General features: G+C 41.8%; 2 long non-coding RNA genes and 15 other non-coding genes across 30 annotated transcripts; 10 read left to right on the forward strand and 7 right to left on the reverse strand.

The window, feature by feature from the left end:
- Positions 1-3,434: 3,434 nt before the first annotated feature.
- LOC108896987 (uncharacterized) lies at positions 3,435-13,774 on the reverse strand. Of its 2 annotated transcripts, XR_001963226.2 has the most exons (4): positions 13,641-13,774; positions 12,575-12,700; positions 10,325-10,551; positions 3,436-3,972 (listed from the first exon to the last, which is right to left on the reverse strand). It is a non-coding gene; the product is annotated as an uncharacterized LOC108896987 (long non-coding RNA). The 2 variants fall into 2 exon arrangements; XR_001963225.2 differs by lacking the exon at positions 13,641-13,774 and having other exon boundaries at positions 3,435-3,972; positions 12,575-13,634.
- Positions 13,775-14,596: 822 nt separating this feature from the next.
- trnad-guc (transfer RNA aspartic acid (anticodon GUC)) lies at positions 14,597-14,668 on the reverse strand. Its single transcript has one exon. It is a non-coding gene; the product is annotated as a tRNA-Asp (tRNA).
- A 38-nt stretch (positions 14,669-14,706) lies between these two features.
- LOC108896985 (uncharacterized) lies at positions 14,707-24,928 on the forward strand. 13 transcript variants are annotated; one of them, XR_007810755.1, is made up of 4 exons: positions 14,707-14,845; positions 15,041-15,237; positions 17,946-18,576; positions 24,845-24,928. It is a non-coding gene; the product is annotated as an uncharacterized LOC108896985 (long non-coding RNA). The 13 variants fall into 13 exon arrangements; XR_007810754.1 differs by lacking the exon at positions 17,946-18,576 and adding an exon at positions 20,630-21,260; XR_007810750.1 differs by lacking the exons at positions 17,946-18,576; positions 24,845-24,928 and adding exons at positions 16,528-16,711; positions 24,398-24,753.
- trnad-guc (transfer RNA aspartic acid (anticodon GUC)) lies at positions 15,758-15,829 on the forward strand. Its single transcript has one exon. It is a non-coding gene; the product is annotated as a tRNA-Asp (tRNA).
- Positions 16,127-16,199, forward strand: trnav-cac (transfer RNA valine (anticodon CAC)). Its single transcript has one exon. It is a non-coding gene; the product is annotated as a tRNA-Val (tRNA).
- Positions 16,386-16,458, reverse strand: trnav-aac (transfer RNA valine (anticodon AAC)). Its single transcript has one exon. It is a non-coding gene; the product is annotated as a tRNA-Val (tRNA).
- On the forward strand, positions 18,252-18,323 carry trnad-guc (transfer RNA aspartic acid (anticodon GUC)). The gene has a single exon. It is a non-coding gene; the product is annotated as a tRNA-Asp (tRNA).
- On the reverse strand, positions 18,869-18,941 carry trnav-aac (transfer RNA valine (anticodon AAC)). Its single transcript has one exon. It is a non-coding gene; the product is annotated as a tRNA-Val (tRNA).
- trnad-guc (transfer RNA aspartic acid (anticodon GUC)) lies at positions 20,936-21,007 on the forward strand. The gene has a single exon. It is a non-coding gene; the product is annotated as a tRNA-Asp (tRNA).
- Positions 21,305-21,377, forward strand: trnav-cac (transfer RNA valine (anticodon CAC)). The gene has a single exon. It is a non-coding gene; the product is annotated as a tRNA-Val (tRNA).
- Positions 21,573-21,645, reverse strand: trnav-aac (transfer RNA valine (anticodon AAC)). The gene has a single exon. It is a non-coding gene; the product is annotated as a tRNA-Val (tRNA).
- On the forward strand, positions 22,969-23,040 carry trnad-guc (transfer RNA aspartic acid (anticodon GUC)). The gene has a single exon. It is a non-coding gene; the product is annotated as a tRNA-Asp (tRNA).
- trnav-cac (transfer RNA valine (anticodon CAC)) lies at positions 23,338-23,410 on the forward strand. Its single transcript has one exon. It is a non-coding gene; the product is annotated as a tRNA-Val (tRNA).
- On the reverse strand, positions 23,597-23,669 carry trnav-aac (transfer RNA valine (anticodon AAC)). The gene has a single exon. It is a non-coding gene; the product is annotated as a tRNA-Val (tRNA).
- On the forward strand, positions 24,520-24,591 carry trnad-guc (transfer RNA aspartic acid (anticodon GUC)). Its single transcript has one exon. It is a non-coding gene; the product is annotated as a tRNA-Asp (tRNA).
- Positions 24,889-24,960, forward strand: trnav-cac (transfer RNA valine (anticodon CAC)). The gene has a single exon. It is a non-coding gene; the product is annotated as a tRNA-Val (tRNA).
- Positions 24,961-25,146: 186 nt separating this feature from the next.
- trnav-aac (transfer RNA valine (anticodon AAC)) lies at positions 25,147-25,219 on the reverse strand. The gene has a single exon. It is a non-coding gene; the product is annotated as a tRNA-Val (tRNA).
- Between the last annotated feature and the right edge of the window lie 693 nt (positions 25,220-25,912).

The following is a 25,912-nucleotide window of genomic DNA, read 5'->3' on the forward strand; positions in this document are numbered from 1 at the left end:
GAAAAATTAGTCAGTTTACAGCTAAATAAAACTGAGAAAATCAGCATATCCTCACTTTTGAGAAGTCAAAATTACAGAATGTTTTTTTCCAGACTTTCACAACTAACAACCTGTTTTAAGACTATTTAAGACTCAGCATGTACTTCAACAAAGATATCTCAAGAAACATGAACTCTGATTCAAAAGAAACTCATGAGTCCTGGCTGATGTATTTAAGACGCCACATCGGCACTTGTCACATCTTCCCAGTCAGGAACACTCAGCTTCCTGTTATGAAGACAGGATAAAATCCACAAACACTGCCACTTGGGTCAGGCAGCTGAATGTCTTTCACACATGGTGACCACATGTATGAGACTAAAACTCATCAACGTGTACAAATATCCCACAATTTCATCTTAGAGGTTTAAAAGGAACACCTGGCATCATAGAAATAAATACCAAACAAAGGCAAGACAACATACTACAACAGATTTGACAGAATTGCATTAATTGATTACATTTAATTTCAAAATGATGCTTTTAGTGCAAAGGACATTTTCTCTCCATTCGTTTTAATCCTCCAACTAATTACCTCTATTCACCAGCATCTCTACCTGTAATAGATTACATTTAAGGCTTTCTCTGACTACGTTATTCTGTGACAGTTGTTAAATTAATGTGCAGAATGTTCAGGATGTGGGAAATTGCCAAGAGCACCAGATGTTTTCACATCACATCTGCTCAAAGATTATTTACAGATAAACATTTCATACCAAACATTTAGTGCATCCAGGTCCCACATATAAATACATATTAGAGTCTACTGGATTTAATACGGGACCTAACACAAGCTCAAACAAAAACAGGGTGTGGTGAGTCACTCTTTGGCTTTCTATTGTCAAATTAATATTCTGCTCCTCTACTGACTCGCCCTTCTCTTAAACCACAGAGGCCAAAGAGGAAGGCGCAGCGAGAAACGCTGCTGTGTCACCCAGACATTAAACTGAGATGGTTTGCTGTCAGCATGACTGTGTGGTGTCTCAGTGACTCAGTGTCAAACTACCAGCAGTGCTCAGACTGCCAGTCAGCACAAGCCCATCTTGGCTCCTGTTATTACCAATCTCATCTAAAAGCTGGATTCAAACAGTGGTCGAGAGAAAACACTTCTACAGCTAAATCAGTACAAGAATCATTATCCTTCTAATATATCTATCCTAATATAAACTGCTGAGACTTAAATTGATTCTATATATTGTGATTGTGAGGTTTAAACCAGTCAGTAAGTCCAAACTAAAATATCTCAACAACTACTGGAAGGACTGCCATTACATTTTGCCCAGGCATTCAAAATTGGTTGGTTCTACGTGTGCTAATTAGGGGTAAAACATTTTTCCATTTGTGACAGAATGCAAGAAATTTTTTGGTTCCAGTTTCTCAAATAAGAAGATTTGCTTTGTACGGAGCCCAGGAGGGGACAAAATCTGAAGGTTGGGAAAAAAAAAAGACGTACTTTTGCGAGATCTCGCACATTAGCATTTAGCTCAAAGCACTGTTGTGTCTTGGTACAGCCTCAGAGCTGCTAGCATGGCTGTGGACACTTAAAACAAATCATAAGGAACAATAAGGAGAAGTTTAAGACTTGTTTTGAAAGAAGGTTTTATAAGTTAATGAGTGTGTAATGAAAGAGTATCAACCAGAACAATCTCTGTTGGTTTATGCTTTTACAATTCAGTTTGGAATGAGCTAATTAATTCTTTCTGCGGCCAGAACGCGATGCTTTGTAATTTCTCACTTATCCTGTTAAAATAAAATAAATATTCCTCCATGTACATCCAACTGATTCTACTACGACTTCAGCAGTTTCCTCCGGGATAAATAAAGTTTCTTGAATCGTGAATCTTGAATCTGTGTGCAGTTCTCATTTACTAGCGGCCATTTGAGTGGCTTTCAAAATGTCCAAATAAACACCAGCCACATCACATGCAACGCCGCTGAAAGAAAACACTCATTTAACCTCAGCAAAGCTGAATTCTAAAGCTAAAGCAGAGAAGAGGCAGCTTTGAGCTTCCTGTGGGTGCTCAGATGTCAAAAGGCAAATGGAGACAGTAATCATGTGTTTAGCCTCTGAGGTCGCCTCCCTGTTTGGAAATATTTCTGCAGTTCTTTTCTGAAATAGTCCGACTCCTCTTGAGGCGGTCTCCAGATAACCACTATTTAGTCACCAAAACACACATCAGCTAAGTTTGACCTTCAAGATCGCTCCTCTGCAAGAGACTGGTGTGGTCTAACTCCTCCAGTTCAAGAAAGTGTGAGAGAAAATAGTGAGTCCCTCTCCTGCTACTATCACACAATTCAACACCAGGTGGAGAAAAATAGTCTTTGGCTTTGTGCCCACGATGCGTAATCCAAGTGTCACACTTTGTGCTCATTTCACAAAATTTCTGAGGCGGTGTTGTGTTTCCACCCAGCAGAGGAGGGGCGTGACACAACTGGATGACAGCACATCCAGCCTACCGCAGCAAGATAGATTACATGGGAGAAGCTTAGGAAATAGATGGATTCACTGATCAATGTGCCAGCAATGGTCTCTCCTCTCTTAAGTGCTGAAAGTAATCCGGAGTGATTTACAATATTGACCAGTAGGAAGGCTTCTCCAGCTCCCCGTTTCCAACTGCACAGGATCTGATGTAACTATCCCCCGTGCCCATCAGTAAATGGAAAGCAATGTGACCCGGGGGCCAGTAACTCCATGCACTGGACACTGTATACACTGATGGGAAAATAAGCAAAAAGCAGATAAAAATGTTCTTCCTGCAGAGGTTTATTTTCTAGCCTACATACTACACAGTGGCTGCAGACATTTCGACCTGCTTCTGTCCTGCAAGGGCAGACTATAGGACACCAGAGGCTGGATGAAGGTTGAATTGTAGCACTAGACAGAATAAGGAAAAACAGAACTTCCCTGTGGGTTTCACACATGCATCATATTACACTGCATCAACCCATCTTTACTAAGGCCTGCATGAAATTGTAATTAACCATCCACTGGGACTCAGCTACTATGGATTGTGTCTGTGTCATATATTTACAGAAACTCAAGTTAAAGACTTCTATCTAGTCAGTGAGATGATTTTTATTCACACTTGTTACTGGCAATGATTTAAAGGAATAGTTCAACAGTTTTGGGAAATACACTTGAGAGAAAATACCACTCTCACAGCTGATTAGCTTAGCTTAGCACAAAGACTGAAAGCTCACTGATTGACACATTATGTCTTCTTCTTAATCCAAAAAGCTGAGACATGCAGGTTAAGTGAAACTGCTTGTCTAAACTCCTGTAGGTGTGATGGGCTGTCTGTAATGTGTTGGTCCTGTGACAGACTGGCGACCTGTCCGTGGTGGAAATGTCTCTTGTTTAAAGTGCGCTCCACAAAGAGGGAACCCAGTCAAACAAACCATTTGTTATCCAACACAAAATTACTCACCAGAACTCGATCTCCCACTCGTAGGTCCTTATCTCCACCTTTCTTTACTGACCCGCTGTCAGACATGTTGGACCCTGACTCGTTGCCTGTTTTCACAGCGCTGTTGAGCAGGCCCTCTCTGAGTGGCACTACCACCCGCTGGCCAGGGGGGGCGCCGCTGCCACCCTGCTGAGTCTGATTCTGGGTAGAGAGCGAGTCAGTGGAGTGGCTGTCGCTCCCCTCGCCGACCGGCTGTCGGGTGAGCTTGGAGGGTCGCGTGAAGATGCCCTGGAGGGGCTGGCACTCAAAGTAGCGCACGCCACCCACTGAACCATCGTTTTTGCCAACTAGGTCATTCAGTATCACGCCTGCCCACTGTCCCGGGGCAAACTGGGTCTCCCCTAGGTAGGCAATAACTCCTGGTTTGACGCCGTTGACCCAGACCTGTTCACCCACTGTGTAGTCCCCCAGTACATCATCGCCCTCTTCAGAGATTTTAGTCGGTGTGGTGGCTTCAGTGGGGTGCCTGGAGAGAGGGAGAATCATTATGTATCATGAACCATGTTCCAGTGTTCACATAACAAAAAAACAAAGCAGGTAACACTAAACATGAACAGTAATTGCAATAAAACTAAGGCTATAAAATGTGCATGAAAATGAAATCAATGCTTCTTATTGTAATCACATTCTCTCAGCTAAAAACCCTCCTCATTGGAGGGTCAAGTTGTAAACACTGCGTTCATTGTGAGAACGTCCTCATTCACAGTCCAGCAGAATCGCCGTCACACCATTTATCCTGTTTGACTGTGTCATGCTGGCAAAAAAAGAAACCTGCCTGTGTGGCAGCATCCAGCACAACAGCGCAGTTTGTGCAAGATTAGGCGTTACTCTAATTCCTCCTGAAAAGTGGGTCAGAGAGACGGTATCTGTGATGTGCCTGTGATTAACCCTGCCATGCAGCCCCTGTGATATCGCCTGTTTGACACATAGATGAGCTGGATCTCTGGTTTTTTCCACAGCAGCCTGTAAACTGAGCAGGGCACCATTAGCTTGCGGTCTGCTGCACAGCACTGCCAGTAAAAGTCTGTGTTTATCTGTATATGTGTCTATGCAGGAGCGTTGGTGCCAGGGCTGTCTCCCCGACACCCTGAGAGAGGGCCTGGGGCTCTGTGGGCCCCAGTGGTTGTGCTTTATGCCCCAATTGTTCCCATATGTTGTGATGTGGGACACACAAATGCAAAACAGGGGGTTTAACTGATGATACAGTTTGAAAGATGAACTGCACCACTGGAATATACTGCAGGAATTTCAAAGGTGTAGTCCACTTTCTGTCTGAATCAGGGAAAAGGTTCATTCTTTGCTGCTTTTTATTTCACACAAAAGCACCAGCTGAACAAATGATATCGACGATCACAACATGAGAGTGCTCAGGTCCCTTATTGATCAGTAATGTGTCAAAATGGATGTCACACAGGGCAAACTCACACAGAGCATCAGCCTTGAGTCACTCTGTGTTTGACCAGTGCTGGACACTGTTTTCCATCATGTTCTCTATCCAAAGCATCAGAGATCGTTTGGAGATGTAAAATGAGCCCAGTTAAAAGAGCAGAATTTATGGTTCAAAATAACATCTCTGAAACTTCTGATCTGTGAAAATGCCTCTCAGTCTAAGATCAAATTGAAACCTTAATACGCATTAGCTTTTAGGAGACAGTAATGGGCAAGGAATGTATTTAGCTTTGGCTCACACTCTATCACCTCCTCGGCTGGCCTTATTGAAAGGTCACGTATCACACAGTACAACTCTTTACAAATACACGCTATTCTGTGGGCAGACACAACTTCCAGTGTTTTTCTAGTGTGATATAAAAAGAGTATTCCAGCACCTTAGTAATGCACTTGCATAAAGTTGGGAGATTTGCAAAGGACTGAAAAAAGAATAGTCAAAACTGATGCAGCAGAGGCCGAGAGACCACGAGACACGATTCAAAAACAATTCTTCTCCTGATGAACCTGAGAATGTAGCATGAGACAGAGATACTGGACTCTTTGAGCCAATATTCATTTTTGTATATATACATGTACTGATTCCAATATAGCTGCAATGATGTTTTATTTGCCATATAATACTGGGGGTCCAGATAATTCATGTTTTTGTTTATGATGACCTCATGAGAGTGGATGATTACACCAGTCCCTTTAGGAGCCTTATATATGACCTCTAATAGTAATTATACATTGATTTTTGCAAGCGTTCAAACCAATGCATCATGTGATGCTAGACCAGTAAGACCCAGTGTAGCATTTAAAAACCTGAGCTAACCCATGATTTGTGTTGCTGAGGCAACAGGAGAATGAGGGTAAAAGGATCCTCGGCAGAGGGAAGACTGGAAACACAGCCCTTACTTTCACTATTGTGTTTGGCCACCTCCCACCACCATCTGAATCCCACTATTCATCGGCTCTGCACAATGAAACCTCCACAGCTTCCTCCCCGTCCCTCCTCCTCCTCCCCCCAATTATCCCCTCATCTCTCCCTACTTTGGTTACACACACACACACCTCTTTCTCTGGCCTCTTTAATGCTGCTTATTTATGATCGTTCTCCACAATGACGATCATATTCGCTCGGTAACTTGTTGTTTTTGTTTTAAACGGAGCTAATCGGTTAGTCAAGGCTGATATTGTGTTGTTGTCTCCAGCAGTGGTTGAGGCAGCTGTGCATGGCCGAGCAGCAGACACACGGACAGTAACAGATGGAGGGGGTTGCGCTTGAATGTTTTTGACTTCTTTTCAATTTGTTGCTTTCAAATGTACTGTGTGTTTTCAGGTGGTATCATTTAACACATGAATAAAATCAACACCCACTCTGCTACATATGCAGAATATACTGCAGGATACAGTGAGCAATTCTAGCAAGTAATCCACTACTTAACAACTGATGTGGAATAACTATTACAGGGCACACAGACAGGACTAGAAACAACCATTTGATCATCACTGAGGGAGGTTTGGACCATTGTGGGTAATGTCATCAAGCAGGACTGATTTATAGGACTGCTGCATGGATGTGATGAAGTACACTGACTTGTCCTGTACTTTACTTAATTCACAAGTCAAATGCTTACACTCCCATGAGGTTATGTGAAGTCGTTTTCATATTAGATATGATTGCTTCGTTCTATGCAGAGTATGATTGACGTCCCCTCTCCACTTCCCCACGGCTCAGCTTTCATACTAGTAATGTTGCACTTGCACACATCACACACTCTAATAAAGCAGGAGGCAGCATGCACTTCGCTGGTTTGTGATTCATCATTAAACATAAAGAGGAAGAAGCACACACTTGCTTTTCTGCCTGATCAAACTGTACACAATTCCACATGAACCGCACCTTTTTCCTGGGTACAGTACACAGTAATCAAACCACCTGGAATTTGGGGTCAAGTTACTCGGATGCAGGCCTGGGTCCCTGATGCGAAAGCCCCCTAAGATTCTCAAAGTTTCCAGTCCATTAGTTACATGTATCTAGGTCTGATCCAGTCCAATGCAGCTGCCCTGCAGTAAATCCTACCTTCATGAAGGTACTGTTCAGTTTTAGCTGAAACTGTTTTAGAGGTGTTGACTGGTGGTGGGGAGTTTCTGGCTATGGAAAACAATCTATTTAAAGCACATAGATGCTTTCAGTTGTCTACTCTCAGTGCTCCCTAAATGTCCTTTAATCCAGTCTCTGAGCCTTGGTTTCATGTCATCTCCCTCTCTGCCATATTTCCACTCTCTTACTGTTGTAAGCTGTGATTTAAAGCCAAAAATGAAAAGGGAACAAGTAATTAGTAGATTTATACAAATTGGCATTTGAGGTGCAGTGCTGTATGTACAGAGGGAAAACTCTGAACTTCCAACAGCCTACAACTACAGCAGAGCTATTTCTGTTGAGAAAGTAGCTTCCAAGGTTCACAGGAGACGTGGCATCACGAGAGGTGGCACAGCTCTCTTATTTTCACTTCAAAAGAAGAGGGAGAAAGGCTCAGATACTTTCCTCCTTTCACTCCCTGACTACAGCTTCCTCAAGAGACTGAAACAGTTCTTTAAATTTAGTAAACTCTGCCAACTTCCGACACAGTGGCCCCTTCTCACAGTCCTTCCAGCTAAAACCAATAAACAGGGGGTTGAGAGTTGGAGTAGGAGGCCAGGTCAGTGTTGAGACTATCTGGGGCAGGAAGCTAATCCCCCCATGTCGTCTCTGAGGCATCAGTGTCGTCCCACCGATCTCTTGTTAGTGCTTTATAGCCAACGTGATTAATCGTGATAATAATGGGTACAAAGCATCCTCCAATTAACTGACTGACTGACCAACAGAGACACTTACACCAGAAGTTAGTCCCTATTATTCTGCAGAAGTATCCAAACCCTTTAAATCAGTTATCCTTTAACACTGGCCACAATTTCTTTTCTGATATTTGCAAAAAAAAGTTATTTGGGTGAGTCACTTTAACAGTATAATTGATTGGTTTTCCCTATTTGCATTTTTACAGTAACTAACTTACATGTTGACACACAGTCATTTTGACTAGGCAAATAACATGCAGTGAGTGTGATGGTGGGAACGAGCAATGCCTCATCCATCATGCTTGTGTATTTTCTGGTGAGGATAAACAGGATGTGAGCAAACGAATGAGTTCACGTATGGTCGAAACAAACTTTAAAACCACAGGGAGGACTTTAGACGAGCTCTCCTCACGTAAGGACATCTATGTAACAGCTGACGAGCTCTGGGCAACAGGCTTCAGTCCTGCCTGCTACATTAAGGGATTAGCTTTTAGAGCTGGTAATGGACGAGTTCAGGATGATTTCAGACACAATTTGAGAGAGAAATAAAAATGACCTCCAGGCCAAACATAAACTGGGGCGGATGAACAAAAGCTATTTGTGTTTACTCTCCTTCAAAATGCTTATAAATGGCCTCAACAAACCACAGAAAGAATATGCTTATTATGCTTAGATTGCTCACAGATTTACAGGCATCCACAAAACAGTCCTGGACCATTATTAATTTTTAAGGTTTAAAAGTCTGTTTCATCTGAGACCTGATCTGTAACATCTGTAGCATGTGGAAGGAGCATTCCTGTCCACATTCACACAAATACTGAAGTAAGTCAGAAGTTTTAACACTGTTCTGATAGTTATTACTAAGAAAACCATTACTGTAAGATAATATTAAATAACATTGCTGGCAATGTATTAAAGTAATTAGAGACATATGTGTAACATTCAGTAAATGAAACACTTCCTGTGTCAGAACAACTTGTGTGTAGCTACTTCTTCCTTCACACTCATGAAATTCCACAGGCAACATGAACCACGCCACACTCGTAGCTGTCTCTGATAAAATACGGCCTCCCATACACACTAATGAGAAACAAGCGTACTATCAGCCGGAGAAGGCTGGCTATTCTTCTGTTGTGTTCGCTTCAGCTGGGAGTGAAACTGTAATTTAGCAGAAACAGCTCTAACATGTGCGTGTGAAGCTGGGTGGGATGGCGCTGACATGCGAGCTAAAACTGTGGAAGACAAACAGTGCCGCTGCATTTAAGGGTGAGAACAGCTGTGATTACTTTTTGCAGACTGGGGTTGTAATTTGTTTTCCAGAAAAGTCTAATTTTGGTTACTACTCTGTTTTTCAGTGTGTCCACATTTTACCATTTTATTCAGCTTGAATAAGATGATATTTTATACTTAATGAATCCTATTAAAGGACCAAAACTTCCAGCTTTCCTACCTTATCTGCAACATTCAGCCCCAGGTGCTTTGCTTTCTAGTACAGATATAAATCTTTAAAAACAGGTCAAATTAATTTCCTAAAAGGGCTTTTATGTTTTAAATGGGATTTTTCTTGTCATCTTTTTTCCACAGAAATTCTACAGTTGTTTAAAGCAGCATTAACTGTTTTTTTGACACTTGTGTGCAGCGCACAAAGAACAAAACACACTAAACTGCCATATCATTATCTTATGAAGTTAATAAGCTAATCCAGTTAGCAAGCAGTTGCTTATTAACACATCCAGCAGACATGAAGTATCACTGTCATCCATTCAGAGTCATGATTTGTCCACCTCATGAACCTTTTAGCACTGGTTTGGTTTCCATCATCTCCTTAAGGAAACAGCCATGTGCTGCACTATGTCCACCAGCTAGTTGCCAACTTGTCTGTCTCCTGTTTAGTGCTGGACAGGCAGTGTACAATGAGCTTTCCCAGTGAAAACAGCTGTGGTGGGAGTAAATCAAAACAGTAAAGCTGAGGGCCATAAAACCAAAACAATGAGATGGAAGATGTTAAAAAGCTCTGCAGGGCTGAGAGGAAACTGGAGGATCGAGTAGTAATTCTTTGTGGGTTGGTCACTAGAACCCTTTCTCATTTCACATTTAATCCACTGCTAATACAAAATTAATTAGTGCAGCTTAACAAAATCACCACACATGGGAATAAAAGTATGACATGAACAGATACCACTCTTTAGATAACAGAGAGAAAACTCAACCAACACCTGGCCAGTCTGGATAAATTCTAATGAAGAGAGAATCCCTCTGGCTGAAACATGATTATTTATTATTTTCTGTATCAATATAGATGGAGCGATATTTTTGGAGAGAGTGTGGTTTGGTTGAAAGCTAACAAGAGAAAAGGCTGCACTGGAGACGTTTCGACTGGAAAATGAAGTTAAAGAAAACACTTCCCATCTTCTGTGTGCGTCTAATCTAATGCAGCTGAGTTTTAGTGAGTCATTAACACAAATAAACGTCGTAACCCACTTCCGGTGATGAGAAGGAATAAGTGGAAGAAAGAAATTCCTCTGGGTCAGGAGGAGGAAGTAACTTACTGTCTTTAGGGACAACGGGGCTGGACGTTCCACCCGCCGAGGTCCTTCCCACTGGGCTGGAATGCTTGGGCCCACGGCCAGGGATTTTCAGTCCACTGGACTTGAGCATATTCATTCTACAGTGGTAGGGAGAGATGGCTGGGACCTGAGAGCTCCTCCCTGGGTGATGAAGGCTTGTGGATCAGGCACTAAATGCGGGAGTGGTGGCTGTCGCTCTCCATGTTTAGCTGTTGGGAAGAGAGAGGAGGGATAAGGAATTACACATGTGGGAAGAATTAAGAGAATAATAGGCAAATGAGCAGGATGAGGCCTGATTTAAGGAATGCATGCTTGTGGGTCACCAAACCTCCAGACTGTTAGGGACCAAGCAGAATAATGGACAACTGGTTTTTGCACGGTCAAGATTATGGAAGATAACAGGGAGCAGAAGCACAGTGCAGTAAAGAAAAACAGTGCAAATTTACAGTGTTTTTCTAGAGATTCATGCAATCTCTTGGAAATGTGATGGATTCATGAGTAGCTGCATCAAGGGGGTTATGCTTTCAGCTGTGTTTGTGTGTTTGTTTACTTGTCAGCAAAGAGTACTGAACCAATTTGCACCAAATGTGGCAGAGAGATGGGAGCTGGTCCAGGAAAGAATCCATTCAGTTTTGGTGCAGATCCAGTTAAAGGAGCAAATCCAGGAATCTTTTTTATCACTTTCCTTAATATGGTGAGATAGGGCGCAACAGCTAGACAGGTATGTGTAGGATTGTTTGGCCTTGGCGGCGTTATGCACTCTACTTGGTGCCACTCTTGTTCACTAAAGTATCAGCTAACGGCAGCAACCCGGGGGTTGGGTTGGGAGTCACTGGATGAATCTGTGGCTCTCATTCTTTCTTTTTTCTTGTTACATGGATACACTGGATACTTCTACCTCTTCAGCCCTCTGAAAATCCTTCAAATGAAACCGTCTGAGAGGCTTGAAGAAGAAAATCAATTTTTGGATGAGCTACTCCCAAATCATGTCCACACTCGACCATAAACTATGACCGGGGGGGGGGGGGTCGCAAGAATAAGAAAAAATGTTGGGGACCACTGGTTTACAAGAAACCTTGGACCTTGAATTTTAATGTTTTGTCTTCATTCCTGTGTGATTATAATGACAGAAAACAAAGAACCATGTTGGGATTTGTTTACATTTAAGAGTCAGATGTGGTTGACCATGATATTCTCAACTGGCACTGATAATGTGGGAGGCTTCATTGATAACAGTGGCAGGAAAAAAAACCCCACTGTGCCTTATGGGCTTATTTCTGGCTACGAATATGTTCACATTTCTGTTTATCTGCTCATTACAACCTAAAAGGAGAAACAAAAATTAATGAGATCTAGGCTCGCTTCCCACATTGTGATACCACTACTACACTGCTTCTGTTGAGCCCCTGAGCAAGGCAAGGGGGCCCACCGCTCATTAATCAGGAACCTAACACTGTACGAGCACAGATTATCTTCTACAAAGTTCACCTGTGTCTTTGTTGTAAGTCTGTTTTCAACATTTTTTGGCAATCCAACTGCACATTTATCTTTAACATTACATTTATCACAGTTGATTTATTATTATTAACAACATCCCATTTCTTAATATATTCTTTCATGCTCAACTTATCAGTTTCCACTGGGTATTAATACGACTGAAAGCCAATGTAGGCCGTTTGCCCAAGTGGAGCATGGCCTACAAATCATCTCAGGGACCATTAAGAAGATATAATGCTGTTATAGCCTTCAATAAACAACACACATCTGGTTGAGGCTTTTAAACTAGACTCTGGATATCAGGAAAGAAAGCAAGCAGATTTCATATATAACTAGTCAATCATTGCATAATATGAACTCACATCCAGGTGATGAAAAACGGGCATATTCATTTTAGGGCAATCAGTCCTGTTAAACATGTCGAGAATGATGGTTTTCAATGACTTAAGTGAAAAATAAAGGCCTCTGAGTGTCGGCTGCTGGGGTTTAGCCTGAGCTATCCTCTCTCTGTGTATAGGCCTGAATTTAATTTCCAGTCCACACCTGATTTTGGTGAAAACAGGATGAGAGCGTTGGGATGATAATGCGCACCTCAACAAAATGTAACACAACGCCAGTTTGATCCATTGTTGTAGCTACTGCGACAACGTGGTCCAGACTGCCCTTCACTGAAACCCTGAGTCCCACCCAGCAAAAAATACCACAAAAAGCACATAAATAGGGGGAAATACTCACCTTCCTGTGTTAAATTAAAGCGTCCGAGGGGTGTCCGACAACCGGCCAACTTTCAATTTCTTGCCTGAATAAGGAGGATTAGTGGTTGCCACTCCCTGGGATGCAAATATGGATGCTGAGCAGAAACTGAAAGGAGAGCCAGCGTGGATCAGTGGATGATGGCAACAACTGCACACTATCAGCAGCAATAGACCGGCGACGGTTCAGTGGTTAGCCTGCCGGTTCATTATTTTTCTGGATATAGCTCAAGCAGCAGCAGCAAGAAGATAATCGACATGTATCGTTGTTTTAGTATCCGACCACTGGCACACAGCTCCTGACGGTTTCCGAAATGAAACGCAGCATCAGCAACACTCAATACCAACTTTTCTGTTGTCTGCCTCTGGTTAAACACGCTATCAGTCTCGGTTTGGACTCCTAGAGATAACCTTAGATATGTTTTCGGCCTCTCCTGGGTCTTGACGGGTTTCCCACAGTGGTATGGGTTTGTTGGGCTAGCACAGCCTCCCTCTGACTCAACCCACCGGCTAGACTGAACAAAGGGGTTGGGAGGCAGAGCCTCCTGTGGGAAAGATGAGAGTAGTCTAGCTCATCTCCGTGACGTACTGCGTTTGAAACTATGGGGTTTTAAACTCGCCCTTGCTTGTCGGTCAACATAGATGACTCACACAGGATGAGTCACTACCGTTTCCAATTATTGGTACTATCTTTTTATTCGGCATCTATAAAATCCACAAAACAATGTTTTCCCGCAATAAAACGCCACATTTACCGGGCGACTCCATGTGTTCTAAAGCTGCTTTCGACGGAACATTCCTACCCGGAAAACATCTGCGTTGTAATTACAAAAGTCAAAATTTTACACAAATAGAGTACTGTTTAAAACCTTACACGTATGCCGAAGTGAATAGTGCTTTCCAATGTTCCACAATAAGGTCTCTATTTACATTGAAGTACAAGTACTTTCGCCAATAAGTAAAGAAACATTAAATAGAGATATTTCTAAACGCAGTTTGGTGTGAGGTTCTATTCGAGACCGACCATAGGCGAGCTTTAAACGGCTTACCGGTAGATCTGCGATATCTGAACCATAGTGTATGTGTGGAAGAATGGCAGGGCCGAACTATCAGTTCCCACTCTATGGTCACTGTCTACACGTGAATCCAAATAATCGCGTGGGCGATTCATTATATTTCTCTGATACTGTGGGTGGGGCTAAAAGCTTGCATATGGATACCTTCGGCTTTTTCCGGCTGGATTTAAAAGACTGGGATTGGTTAGAGGGCCCAAAAGTCGACTTTAAAAACCCTGGGATTGGTCAGAGTGTCTGGTCCTTGGGAGTGCCCCAGTTTGACAGTAGTACCGCGAAACAGAGACCTCTGCTGCTGCGCTGCACACACTGACCTGATCCACCCTGATCTACCATGGATGTATTATTATATCCTAGTAACAGCTCCTTCTTGTTGTGCATTACAGTTTCCGTTGCAGATATTTCAGACATTGTAACCTATATTGTTATTCATCTACTAAGTTGCCAGCTCTTTATTTATAGACATGCTGTGTCTCTTTTTAATGCTGATTTCAAAGTAGATATGTTTTTTTTCTACATCAGTGTTGTGTAGTATTACTGTTATAAAGCCAGGCTTTTTGTACTTTTATTCTCGTACAAAAGTGGCGGTAGCTACAAAAAATAAAATGTGGCAAAAATTTTCTTACAACTGTAGCAGTAAGTACCACCATTATTGAATGAATTAAACAGTGCATGGAAGCAAAGTAATTATTACTTTCTATGGTAGTATGGTTGTAGTAATACTTTGCGGCTCGTGGGGGCGCTGTTTCCCACTTTTCTTTTTACTTCCTCTCCTCTCCATTGATCTAAGAGCAACAGTCACTTCTTTAGGATTTTAGAGACAATAAAATGTTCCGTACGTGTGTGTGCGTCAGTAACAATAATCCACTGATGTAATATAACTGTCGTTGTGGTAATTAAATCTTGAACAGTTTATAAAAACGGTTGGTGTACTCCCCGTCGGGGAATCGAACCCCGGTCTTCCGCGTGACAGGCGGAGATACTGTCCACTATACTAACGAGGAGAGGTGACGACGAGCATGTGACCACATTCAGCCAATCAGAAGACTTCACACGATTCTGGAACGAATTCTGGAACTTTCCTAAATGGAAAGTTGCTACGATAATGTTAATTATGTCTTTAAATGTGGTTAATGGCGAGTTTTACCAGCTAGTTTAGGAGTTATTACAGTCTACAGAAGGTAAATATATGTGTGTGTGTTTTGATAATTTTCTAATTCTATGTAGTTTGTAAAAATTGTGATGCTAACAGGATGCTAATCACGATAAGTGTGTTAGCACAGCTCTCAGTGTTGTAGTGTGTTTGTTTTAGTTCAGACCTAAAGTTAAAACTGCCTCATTATGATTTAATAAATGAGCTTTTTGATTGATTAAAGGAGGAGAGAGACATTTGACTTCATTAGACAGAGAGGGACAGGTAACTCTCCGTGGACCAGGTGAGGAGCAGATGTCTCAGCTTCGGTCTGAACCAGTGGCACTGAACCAAACCTGTCCACCATGTCGGTCTGACTGAACTCCACCAGCAGCCTGTATCCACCATTCCTTCAGTGTTTCCCTCAAGCTTCATAGACTCGTGAGTTCAAACTAACTACGCGTGTTTTATTTGAGAAACTTCAGGTTCTAGCTGGTGTCTGTCTAGAGTGGACAGTATCTCCAACTGGGGTTTTGCAAACTTGTGGTTGTGGTTGTTATAACTCTGCACTGGGTGGTTACCAGACACAGGGGGACAGAGTGGGAAAGGGTGGTAAAAAAACAGATCAAATCTGACGGCTGTCAGATTTAATGATTTGGACTTGGTTGTAGATCCTTGAAGATGTTTCATCTCCCATTCAAGAGGCTTCCTCAGTTTTGACTGGGTGGTAGGGAAATCTCAGGTATCTAACCTCCATGGGGTCGTTATCAAGGCATTTGGTTTGTTGATTACAACTTTAACGACTGTTGTAACGGCAGTCTTTAGAGTTGTCACATGAGGTCAGGTGTGAGTGGTTGTGATGCTAACAGGATGCCAATCGCGATAACTGGCCACTCGTCATTGTGGTTGTTGTAACTCTGCACTGGGTGGTTGGATGTGGTCAAGGACAGGCCTTCACCACTCCTCGTTAGTATAGTGGACAGTATCTCCGCCTGTCACGCGGAAGACCGGGGTTCGATTCCCCGACGGGGAGTAATGCTTCTTTTCTACGGTAGTAATTGTACTGAGGTTTTAAAAATATTTTTGGCCCTCGAAAAACTATTATGTTGTTATTAAGGTATCAAGGTGAGAATGATTGACTGAAGTATATTCTAACAATCTATAGAGTCTTTTAACATGAATATAACAAAAGGCTTCAGCTATCATTACCATTTCTATATTTGCCAAAGAAAAGGATTTTTATACGTGCTAATGTTCTCAATACAATAGCCCGAATGAGTGCAGAGGTCGCAGTGTCTTTGACCCCAGTGCTGGGCTGTCGTCCGTTGCAGTTTCCGTAGTGTAGTGGTTATCACGTTCGCCTCACACGCGAAAGGTCCCCGGTTCGAAACCGGGCGGAAACATGGATTTTCCACCTCTCCATGTTGATGAAGGGATCGAATCTGACGGCTTTAAGATTTAATGATTTGAACTTGACTGTAGATCCTTGAATTGGTTTCATCTCTGATCCAAAATCATTAACTCTTACAGTGTGTTTACTGTCATAGTCAGTCAGATGACAGAAACATGTGTGAACTGAAAAAAACTCTTGTTTCCGCCCGGTTTCGAACCGGGGACCTTTCGCGTGTTAGGCGAACGTGATAACCACTACACTACGGAAACTGCACAAAGGCCAACAAGAGTCATGAAAATAAAATATCATAATAAAATAATATTTGGATCTTGTTACAGGTGAAGATCCTTGAAGATGTTTCATCTCCCATTCAAGAGGCTTCCTCAGTTTTGACTGGGTGGTAGGGAAATCTCAGGTATCTAACCTCCATGGGGTCGTTATCAAGGCCATTGATGTCATTTGGTTTGTTGATTACAACTTTAACGACTGTTGTAACGGCAGTCTTTAGAGTTGTCACATGAGGTCAGGTGTGAGTGGTTGTGATGCTAACAGGATGCTAATCGCGATAACTGGCCACTCGTCATTGTGGTTGTTGTAACTCTGCACTGGGTGGTTGGATTAATGATTTGAACTTGACTGTAGATCCTTGAATTGGTTTCATCTCTGACCCAAAATCATTAACTCTTACAGTGTGTTTACTGTCAGAGTCTGTCAGATGACAGAAACGTGTGAACTGAAGTGAAGTGAAAAAACTCTTGTTTTCATGAAAATAAAATATCATAATAAAATAATATTTGGATCTTGTTACAGGTGAAGATCCTTGAAGATGTTTCATCTCCCATTCAAGAGGCTTCCTCAGTTTTGACTGGGTGGTAGGGAAATCTCAGGTATCTAACCTCCATGGGGTCGTTATCAAGGCCATTGATGTCATTTGGTTTGTTGATTACAACTTTAACGACTGTTGTAACGGCAGTCTTTAGAGTTGTCACATGAGGTCAGGTGTGAGTGGTTGTGATGCTAACAGGATGCTAATCGCGATAACTGGCCACTCGTCATTGTGGTTGTTGTAACTCTGCACTGGGTGGTTGGATTAATGATTTGAACTTGACTGTAGATCCTTGAATTGGTTTCATCTCTGACCCAAAATCATTAACTCTTACAGTGTGTTTACTGTCAGAGTCTGTCAGATGACAGAAACGTGTGAACTGAAGTGAAGTGAAAAAACTCTTGTTTTCATGAAAATAAAATATCATAATAAAATAATATTTGGATCTTGTTACAGGTGAAGATCCTTGAAGATGTTTCATCTCCCATTCAAGAGGCTTCCTCAGTTTTGACTGGGTGGTAGGGAAATCTCAGGTATCTAACCTCCATGGGGTCGTTATCAAGGCCATTGATGTCATTTGGTTTGTTGATTACAACTTTAACGACTGTTGTAACGGCAGTCTTTAGAGTTGTCACATGAGGTCAGGTGTGAGTGGTTGTGATGCTAACAGGATGCTAATCGCGATAACTGGCCACTCGTCATTGTGGTTGTTGTAACTCTGCACTGGGTGGTTGGATTAATGATTTGAACTTGACTGTAGATCCTTGAATTGGTTTCATCTCTGACCCAAAATCATTAACTCTTACAGTGTGTTTACTGTCAGAGTCAGTCAGATGACAGAAACATGTGTGAACTGAAGTGAAGTGAAAAAACTCTTGTTTTCATGAAAATAAAATATCATAATAAAATAATATTTGGATCTTGTTACAGGTGAAGATCCTTGAAGATGTTTCATCTCCCATTCAAGAGGCTTCCTCAGTTTTGACTGGGTGGTAGGGAAATCTCAGGTATCTAACCTCCATGGGGTCGTTATCAAGGCCATTGATGTCATTTGGTTTGTTGATTACAACTTTAACGACTGTTGTAACGGCAGTCTTTAGAGTTGTCACATGAGGTCAGGTGTGAGTGGTTGTGATGCTAACAGGATGCCAATCGCGATAACTGGCCACTCGTCATTGTGGTTGTTGTAACTCTGCACTGGGTGGTTGGATGTGGTCAAGGACAGGCCTTCACCACTCCTCGTTAGTATAGTGGACAGTATCTCCGCCTGTCACGCGGAAGACCGGGGTTCGATTCCCCGACGGGGAGTAATGCTTCTTTTCTACGGTAGTAATTGTACTGAGGTTTTAAAAATATTTTTGGCCCTCAAAAAACTATTATGTTGTTATTAAGGTATCAAGGTGAGAATGATTGACTGAAGTATATTCTAACAATCTATAGAGTCTTTTAACATGAATATAACAAAAGGCTTCAGCTATCATTACCATTTCTATATTTGCCAAAGAAAAGGATTTTTATACGTGCTAATGTTCTCAATACAATAGCCCGAATGAGTGCAGAGGTCGCAGTGTCTTTGACCCCAGTGCTGGGCTGTCATCTGTTGCAGTTTCCGTAGTGTAGTGGTTATCACGTTCGAAAGGTCCCCGGTTCGAAACCGGGCGGAAACATGGATTTTCCACCTCTCCATGTTGATGAAGGGATCGAATCTGACGGCTTTAAGATTTAATGATTTGAACTTGACTGTAGATCCTTGAATTGGTTTCATCTCTGATCCAAAATCATTAACTCTTACAGTGTGTTTACTGTCATAGTCAGTCAGATGACAGAAACATGTGTGAACTGAAAAAAACTCTTGTTTCCGCCCGGTTTCGAACCGGGGACCTTTCGCGTGTTAGGCGAACGTGATAACCACTACACTACGGAAACTGCACAAAGGCCAACAAGAGTCATGAAAATAAAATATCATAATAAAATAATATTTGGATCTTGTTACAGGTGAAGATCCTTGAAGATGTTTCATCTCCCATTCAAGAGGCTTCCTCAGTTTTGACTGGGTGGTAGGGAAATCTCAGGTATCTAACCTCCATGGGGTCGTTATCAAGGCCATTGATGTCATTTGGTTTGTTGATTACAACTTTAACGACTGTTGTAACGGCAGTCTTTAGAGTTGTCACATGAGGTCAGGTGTGAGTGGTTGTGATGCTAACAGGATGCTAATCGCGATAACTGGCCACTCGTCATTGTGGTTGTTGTAACTCTGCACTGGGTGGTTGGATTAATGATTTGAACTTGACTGTAGATCCTTGAATTGGTTTCATCTCTGACCCAAAATCATTAACTCTTACAGTGTGTTTACTGTCATAGTCAGTCAGATGACAGAAACATGTGTGAACTGAAGTGAAGTGAAAAAACTCTTGTTTTCATGAAAATAAAATATCATAATAAAATAATATTTGGATCTTGTTACAGGTGAAGATCCTTGAAGATGTTTCATCTCCCATTCAAGAGGCTTCCTCAGTTTTGACTGGGTGGACCCAAATCATTAACTCTTACAGTGTGTTTACTGTCAGAGTCTGTCAGATGACAGAAACGTGTGAACTGAAGTGAAGTGAAAAAACTCTTGTTTTCATGAAATAATAATAAATAATATTTGGATCTTGTTACAGGTGAAGATCCTTGAAGATGTTTCATCTCCCATTCAAGAGGCTTCCTCAGTTTTGACTGGGTGGTAGGGAAATCTCAGGTATCTAACCTCCATGGGGTCGTTATCAAGGCCATTGATGTCATTTGGTTTGTTGATTACAACTTTAACGACTGTTGTAACGGCAGTCTTTAGAGTTGTCACATGAGGTCAGGTGTGAGTGGTTGTGATGCTAACAGGATGCTAATCGCGATAACTGGCCACTCGTCATTGTGGTTGTTGTAACTCTGCACTGGGTGGTTGGATTAATGATTTGAACTTGACTGTAGATCCTTGAATTGGTTTCATCTCTGACCCAAAATCATTAACTCTTACAGTGTGTTTACTGTCATAGTCAGTCAGATGACAGAAACATGTGTGAACTGAAGTGAAGTGAAAAAACTCTTGTTTTCATGAAAATAAAATATCATAATAAAATAATATTTGGATCTTGTTACAGGTGAAGATCCTTGAAGATGTTTCATCTCCCATTCAAGAGGCTTCCTCAGTTTTGACTGGGTGGTAGGGAAATCTCAGGTATCTAACCTCCATGGGGTCGTTATCAAGGCCATTGATGTCATTTGGTTTGTTGATTACAACTTTAACGACTGTTGTAACGGCAGTCTTTAGAGTTGTCACATGAGGTCAGGTGTGAGTGGTTGTGATGCTAACAGGATGCTAATCGCGATAACTGGCCACTCGTCATTGTGGTTGTTGTAACTCTGCACTGGGTGGTTGGATTAATGATTTGAACTTGACTGTAGATCCTTGAATTGGTTTCATCTCTGACCCAAAATCATTAACTCTTACAGTGTGTTTACTGTCAGAGTCAGTCAGATGACAGAAACATGTGTGAACTGAAGTGAAGTGAAAAAACTCTTGTTTTCATGAAAATAAAATATCATAATAAAATAATATTTGGATCTTGTTACAGGTGAAGATCCTTGAAGATGTTTCATCTCCCATTCAAGAGGCTTCCTCAGTTTTGACTGGGTGGTAGGGAAATCTCAGGTATCTAACCTCCATGGGGTCGTTATCAAGGCCATTGATGTCATTTGGTTTGTTGATTACAACTTTAACGACTGTTGTAACGGCAGTCTTTAGAGTTGTCACATGAGGTCAGGTGTGAGTGGTTGTGATGCTAACAGGATGCCAATCGCGATAACTGGCCACTCGTCATTGTGGTTGTTGTAACTCTGCACTGGGTGGTTGGATGTGGTCAAGGACAGGCCTTCACCACTCCTCGTTAGTATAGTGGACAGTATCTCCGCCTGTCACGCGGAAGACCGGGGTTCGATTCCCCGACGGGGAGTAATGCTTCTTTTCTACGGTAGTAATTGTACTGAGGTTTTAAAAATATTTTTGGCCCTCAAAAAACTATTATGTTGTTATTAAGGTATCAAGGTGAGAATGATTGACTGAAGTATATTCTAACAATCTATAGAGTCTTTTAACATGAATATAACAAAAGGCTTCAGCTATCATTACCATTTCTATATTTGCCAAAGAAAAGGATTTTTATACGTGCTAATGTTCTCAATACAATAGCCCGAATGAGTGCAGAGGTCGCAGTGTCTTTGACCCCAGTGCTGGGCTGTCATCCGTTGCAGTTTCCGTAGTGTAGTGGTTATCACGTTCGCCTCACACGCGAAAGGTCCCCGGTTCGAAACCGGGCGGAAACATGGATTTTCCACCTCTCCATGTTGATGAAGGGATCGAATCTGACGGCTTTAAGATTTAATGATTTGAACTTGACTGTAGATCCTTGAATTGGTTTCATCTCTGATCCAAAATCATTAACTCTTACAGTGTGTTTACTGTCATAGTCAGTCAGATGACAGAAACGTGTGTGAACTGAAGTGAAGTAAAAAAACGCTTGTTTCCGCCCGGTTTCGAACCGGGGACCTTTCGCGTGTTAGGCGAACGTGATAACCACTACACTACGGAAACTGCACAAAGGCCAACAAGAGTCATGAAAATAAAATATCATAATAAAATAATATTTGGATCTTGTTACAGGTGAAGATCCTTGAAGATGTTTCATCTCCCATTCAAGAGGCTTCCTCAGTTTTGACTGGGTGGTAGGGAAATCTCAGGTATCTAACCTCCATGGGGTCGTTATCAAGGCCATTGATGTCATTTGGTTTGTTGATTACAACTTTAACGACTGTTGTAACGGCAGTCTTTAGAGTTGTCACATGAGGTCAGGTGTGAGTGGTTGTGATGCTAACAGGATGCTAATCGCGATAACTGGCCACTCGTCATTGTGGTTGTTGTAACTCTGCACTGGGTGGTTGGATTAATGATTTGAACTTGACTGTAGATCCTTGAATTGGTTTCATCTCTGACCCAAAATCATTAACTCTTACAGTGTGTTTACTGTCAGAGTCAGTCAGATGACAGAAACATGTGTGAACTGAAGTGAAGTGAAAAAACTCTTGTTTTCATGAAAATAAAATATCATAATAAAATAATATTTGGATCTTGTTACAGGTGAAGATCCTTGAAGATGTTTCATCTCCCATTCAAGAGGCTTCCTCAGTTTTGACTGGGTGGTAGGGAAATCTCAGGTATCTAACCTCCATGGGGTCGTTATCAAGGCCATTGATGTCATTTGGTTTGTTGATTACAACTTTAACGACTGTTGTAACGGCAGTCTTTAGAGTTGTCACATGAGGTCAGGTGTGAGTGGTTGTGATGCTAACAGGATGCTAATCGCGATAACTGGCCACTCGTCATTGTGGTTGTTGTAACTCTGCACTGGGTGGTTGGATTAATGATTTGAACTTGACTGTAGATCCTTGAATTGGTTTCATCTCTGACCCAAAATCATTAACTCTTACAGTGTGTTTACTGTCATAGTCAGTCAGATGACAGAAACATGTGTGAACTGAAGTGAAGTGAAAAAACTCTTGTTTTCATGAAAATAAAATATCATAATAAAATAATATTTGGATCTTGTTACAGGTGAAGATCCTTGAAGATGTTTCATCTCCCATTCAAGAGGCTTCCTCAGTTTTGACTGGGTGGTAGGGAAATCTCAGGTATCTAACCTCCATGGGGTCGTTATCAAGGCCATTGATGTCATTTGGTTTGTTGATTACAACTTTAACGACTGTTGTAACGGCAGTCTTTAGAGTTGTCACATGAGGTCAGGTGTGAGTGGTTGTGATGCTAACAGGATGCCAATCGCGATAACTGGCCACTCGTCATTGTGGTTGTTGTAACTCTGCACTGGGTGGTTGGATGTGGTCAAGAACAGGCCTTCACCACTCCTCGTTAGTATAGTGGACAGTATCTCCGCCTGTCACGCGGAAGACCGGGGTTCGATTCCCCGACGGGGAGTAATGCTTCTTTTCTACGGTAGTAATTGTACTGAGGTTTTAAAAATATTTTTGGCCCTCGAAAAACTATTATGTTGTTATTAAGGTATCAAGGTGAGAATGATTGACTGAAGTATATTCTAACAATCTATAGAGTCTTTTAACATGAATATAACAAAAGGCTTCAGCTATCATTACCATTTCTATATTTGCCAAAGAAAAGGATTTTTATACGTGCTAATGTTCTCAATACAATAGCCCGAATGAGTGCAGAGGTCGCAGTGTCTTTGACCCCAGTGCTGGGCTGTCGTCCGTTGCAGTTTCCGTAGTGTAGTGGTTATCACGTTCGCCTCACACGCGAAAGGTCCCCGGTTCGAAACCGGGCGGAAACATGGATTTTCCACCTCTCCATGTTGATGAAGGGATCGAATCTGACGCTTTAAGATTTAATGATTTGAACTTGACTGTAGATCCTTGAATTGGTTTCATCTCTGATCCAAAATCATTAACTCTTACAGTGTGTTTACTGTCATAGTCAGTCAGATGACAGAAACATGTGTGAACTGAAAAAAAACTCTTGTTTCCGCCCGGTTTCGAACCGGGGACCTTTCGCGTGTTAGGCGAACGTGATAACCACTACACTACGGAAACTGCACAAAGGCCAACAAGAGTCATGAAAATAAAATATCATAATAAAATAATATTTGGATCTTGTTACAGGTGAAGATCCTTGAAGATGTTTCATCTCCCATTCAAGAGGCTTCCTCAGTTTTGACTGGGTGGTAGGGAAATCTCAGGTATCTAACCTCCATGGGGTCGTTATCAAGGCCATTGATGTCATTTGGTTTGTTGATTACAACTTTAACGACTGTTGTAACGGCAGTCTTTAGAGTTGTCACATGAGGTCAGGTGTGAGTGGTTGTGATGCTAACAGGATGCTAATCGCGATAACTGGCCACTCGTCATTGTGGTTGTTGTAACTCTGCACTGGGTGGTTGGATTAATGATTTGAACTTGACTGTAGATCCTTGAATTGGTTTCATCTCTGACCCAAAATCATTAACTCTTACAGTGTGTTTACTGTCAGAGTCAGTCAGATGACAGAAACATGTGTGAACTGAAGTGAAGTGAAAAAACTCTTGTTTTCATGAAAATAAAATATCATAATAAAATAATATTTGGATCTTGTTACAGGTGAAGATCCTTGAAGATGTTTCATCTCCCATTCAAGAGGCTTCCTCAGTTTTGACTGGGTGGTAGGGAAATCTCAGGTATCTAACCTCCATGGGGTCGTTATCAAGGCCATTGATGTCATTTGGTTTGTTGATTACAACTTTAACGACTGTTTGTAACGGCAGTCTTTAGAGTTGTCACATGAGGTCAGGTGTGAGTGGTTGTGATGCTAACAGGATGCCAATCGCGATAACTGGCCACTCGTCATTGTGGTTGTTGTAACTCTGCACTGGGTGGTTGGATGTGGTCAAGGACAGGCCTTCACCACTCCTCGTTAGTATAGTGGACAGTATCTCCGCCTGTCACGCGGAAGACCGGGGTTCGATTCCCCGACGGGGAGTAATGCTTCTTTTCTACGGTAGTAATTGTACTGAGGTTTTAAAAATATTTTTGGCCCTCGAAAAACTATTATGTTGTTATTAAGGTATCAAGGTGAGAATGATTGACTGAAGTATATTCTAACAATCTATAGAGTCTTTTAACATGAATATAACAAAAGGCTTCAGCTATCATTACCATTTTCTATATTTGCCAAAGAAAAGGATTTTATACGTGCTAATGTTCTCAATACAATAGCCCGAATGAGTGCAGAGGTCGCAGTGTCTTTGACCCCAGTGCTGGGCTGTCGTCCGTTGCAGTTTCCGTAGTGTAGTGGTTATCACGTTCGCCTCACACGCGAAAGGTCCCCGGTTCGAAACCGGCGGAAACATGGATTTTCCACCTCTCCATGTTGATGAAGGGATCGAATCTGACGGCTTTAAGATTTAATGATTTGAACTTGACTGTAGATCCTTGAATTGGTTTCATCTCTGATCCAAAATCATTAACTCTTACAGTGTGTTTACTGTCATAGTCAGTCAGATGACAGAAACATGTGTGAACTGAAAAAAACTCTTGTTTCCGCCCGGTTTCGAACCGGGGACCTTTCGCGTGTTAGGCGAACGTGATAACCACTACACTACGGAAACTGCACAAGGCCAACAAGAGTCATGAAAATAAAATATCATATAAAATAATATTTGGATCTTGTTACAGGTGAAGATCCTTGAAGATGTTCATCTCCCATTCAAGAGGCTTCCTCAGTTTTGACTGTGGTAGGGAAATCTCAGGTATCTAACCTCCATGGGTCGTTATCAAGGCCATTGATGTCATTTGTTTGTTGATTACAACTTTAACGACTGTTGTAACGGCAGTCTTTAGAGTTGTCACATGAGGTCAGGTGTGAGTGGTTGTGATGCTAACAGGATGCTAATCGCGATAACTGGCCACTCGTCATTGTGGTTGTTGTAACTCTGCACTGGGTGGTTGGATTAATGATTTGAACTTGACTGTAGATCCTTGAATTGGTTTCATCTCTGACCCAAAATCATTAACTCTTACAGTGTGTTTACTGTCAGAGTCAGTCAGATGACAGAAACATGTGTGAACTGAAGTGAAGTGAAAAAACTCTTGTTTTCATGAAAATAAAATATCATAATAAAATAATATTTGGATCTTGTTACAGGTGAAGATCCTTGAAGATGTTTCATCTCCCATTCAAGAGGCTTCCTCAGTTTTGACTGGGTGGTAGGGAAATCTCAGGTATCTAACCTCCATGGGGTCGTTATCAAGGCCATTGATGTCATTTGGTTTGTTGATTACAACTTTAACGACTGTTGTAA

The sequence above is a fragment of the Lates calcarifer genome, unplaced genomic scaffold (genome assembly GCF_001640805.2).
Source record: "Lates calcarifer isolate ASB-BC8 unplaced genomic scaffold, TLL_Latcal_v3 _unitig_417_quiver_1719, whole genome shotgun sequence".
In the NCBI taxonomy this organism is placed as follows: domain Eukaryota; kingdom Metazoa; phylum Chordata; class Actinopteri; family Centropomidae; genus Lates; species Lates calcarifer.